Below are 3,499 nucleotides of genomic sequence, written 5' to 3'. Positions count from 1 at the left end.
TAATGTTTCAAAAAGTTTAATTTTTAATTATTTCTCTGTATCTGAACTATTGCTCTTTCAAGAGTCCTTTTTATTGGGAGAGAAAAGAAAGTGACAGAAATTTTCCAGAACATATATAGTAAGATACATTTACAGACATTTTCACTTAAGTTTTGTTCTCTAGGGCAAACAAATTTGGTGTATAAACAAATTAAGAATATTTGTATTATTCTCTCCCCATATATATAATTTCTATACAAGCATATGGAATAATATTTCTAAATCGGTATCTTAAGTGGTTGCCATGGAAATTATTTTGACAACATTCCAGTATATAAATCTTCCCTATCATAGCAAATTCCAAAGAAGAGAAATGACTTACATTTGAGACTTTTAGACTCAATCGACACACTAAGGTTTTAAACTCATCTAAGCCTCCATGTTTAAGGTTTAAGGGTAAGGTCTGAACCAGAGACAGTAATGTGTGATAAAAAGGACATGATTTCACATGCTTGCCAACTTAACACTGATGTTAACTGATTGATCAGTGTTGACGGATGTTAACATTAACTGCTTATTTTCGATGTATACTCCTGACAACATTTTACATTAATTAGCTCTATTAACAGCTGTATTAGCTGTTTCATTTAAATGTTGGTCAGACTGGTCTACTTATACAATTATGGATGAGTGTTTCATAAAATTGATGTCTATGCTCCCTAATATCATAAGACTTCCTTTCTCTGTGAGATATTGATCTAAGACCTGAGTGCCTCAGAAGTTCTCTCACTTTTCAAGTTATTCTAGCTAAAGGCATTAATTTAGTATATATGACAATGTCATAATCGGAAGATGAAACCTGATTTTGAACTTCACTGAATGCTTTTCCTATATCTATTAAGATTACTATATTTGATAAATTGTCTTAATAAATCATAATTAACATATTCTTATATTCCTGAATTAAATTAAATATATATAACTTTTTATTATTTGTTTGCTGAATTTAGTTTAAAATATTTTATTTCCCTTATTTTTGGAAGAGTTTGTATAAAACTGAAATAATCTTTCCCCTATTGTTTGTTAAAGCTTTGGGGAGGTAGGTTTGAAACTGTGGGTATAATTTATTTTCATGGTCATCAGTTTGTTTACCATTGTTAATTAATTTTGATCAATAAGTTATATTTTTCTAAAAACTTGTTCATTTTGTCTATTTTTCAAATTTATTTCGTAATGTTCTTTGATTTATTTACTTTTGCTTTTATTTTTCCTTTATGGAATAAAGAGTTAAGCTTTTTTCAGATAATTCTTTTTTTAATTATATTTTTATTGATTTCAGAGAGGAAGAGAAAGGGAGATAGATACATCAATGATGAGAGAAAATCATTGACAGGTTGAATCCTGAACACCGCATGTTGGAAATTGAGCCCATATCCTGGGCATTGCCCTGCCCAGGAATCGAACCATAACCTCCTGGTTCACAGGTTGACGCTCAACCACTGAGCCTCACCAGCTGGTCTCAGTTAAATTTTAGACAATATTTCAGATCCTTTTAGTCTCAAATGCTTGTGTAGTGACCAGCTCTACAGAGAAATTAACCAACTTCATGAAGGTTAAACCTTACAGTGCCTTGATATCTAAACCTCTTGTCCCTTGCTCTAGGTCATCTTTTATACTTAATGGGGACTCCATGGGATCACATTCAGGCCCTACTCTATGATCACATTCCCTAGTAAAAATGTAGCACCTGTATTTACTGTCTCAGGACTTGCATTTAAGTTAGGACTAAATAGTATTTAAAAAAACACACACATACACTCACACAAACAGCTTCTGGCTTTATTGAGCCTCTTTATTGGATTACTCTTTTGTGTATATAGTTATTTCAGTTCTTATATTTATTATTTTCTGCTTTCAACTTTATTGAGTTTCATTCGTTTGTTTTTATTGCAATGTTTGAAACTGTATACTTCGTTAATTTTAGTCTTTCTTGTTTTCTAATATAGGTATTTATTGCTTTAAATTGTAATCTTTATTCCCACTGACTTGTAGTCCACAAGTTTTGGTATACAGAATTTCATGTTAAATTTGAAGTATTTCTGACTTCCATTTTTAATACTTCAAGTTAAGAAGTTCTGTTATTTTTAAATATATGCCTTGTTTTGTTTTATTTTTAATTTCTTGTTGGTTTCCACTTCATCATATCATACCTATTCTATCTAATTCATCTTTATGATACTAAGCTTTACAATTTGTTGAAGTTGTTTTATGGCATAGTATGTGACAGTTTTCCAATATATTCCACATGTGCTCAGAAGATATTAATTTCCTAATTGTTGGCTGCAGGATACCACATATGTCCTTTAGATTAATGTTGTTGTGCTGCTCAAATCTTCTATATCATTATTAAGTTTATGTCTGCCTCATCTATCAGTTACTGAGAGAAATATATTAAAAGCTTCCACTATGATGGTCATTTTCTATTATTTATGTACAAATGCACATACATAAATTTGAGGCAATGCTATTAGCTGCATACATGTTTACAATTATGTAGAATTTTAGTCTAGCCTTTTATCCTATTCTCTATTTCTAAATCTTTTTTTGCTTTAAGTTCTCCTTTGTTTGACATTATTATAGCAACTGCTTAATTTTAAAAATACTTGTTCTGCACACCTTTTCTATCCTTTTCATTTCAATATTTTCTGCCTTTCTTTCCCTCTAACAAACATCATATAGATGACTTAAAGAAGAAAGTTTAATTCTGTAATATTTTTATTTTAACTTGCAGATATTAGTAAAGTATGACTCTCAGACCAAATAAGGCAGGCTTTCTGTTTTGGTAAGTAAAGGTATATTGGAACAGAGCCATACATGCTCATTTTACATATTGTACATTGCTGATTTCATGCCACACAATGACATAGTTGAATGATCATGACAGGGACTATATGGCCAGCAAGGCCTAAAATATTTACTATCTGTCCCTTTGAAGAAAAAGGTTTCTGGCTTATGGATGAGTGAATTTGTGTTCACGATAATTGCTTATATATTTGGATTTTGTGTTTTTTATTTGATTTGTCATTGTTATATGTTTCCTGTTTTCTTTTGCATTTCAAAAATATTACACTTTCTCTGTACTAATAAATGGAAACTTATAAAGCCTATTTTTAGTTTTTATTTGTCATACTTACTGTTGGCCACACAACTCACAAAACAGTATTAATGAATAGCTCAATCATTCTTCAGATCAGTAAAAGGATTTTAAAGTATTGTCATGTTATCACCTTATTCATAGCTTATATATTATTTGTTTCAAAATTTTAGTCCAATTTGTATTTTTTACAAAAGATAGACATTAATGACATATATATATATATACATTCATATATATTCTATTGATTTATATTTATCTTTTGTTTACTAATATTTTTGCTATCCATGCTTCTTGCATTTCATACCTTCATTCTGAATTTATTTTATTTTATATTTTGTTATTTTATCCTCACCTGAGGATATG

This window comes from Myotis davidii, unplaced genomic scaffold (genome assembly GCF_000327345.1).
Source record: "Myotis davidii unplaced genomic scaffold, ASM32734v1 scaffold268, whole genome shotgun sequence".
Taxonomy (NCBI): domain Eukaryota; kingdom Metazoa; phylum Chordata; class Mammalia; order Chiroptera; family Vespertilionidae; genus Myotis; species Myotis davidii.
This window is presented reverse-complemented; position numbering follows the sequence as displayed.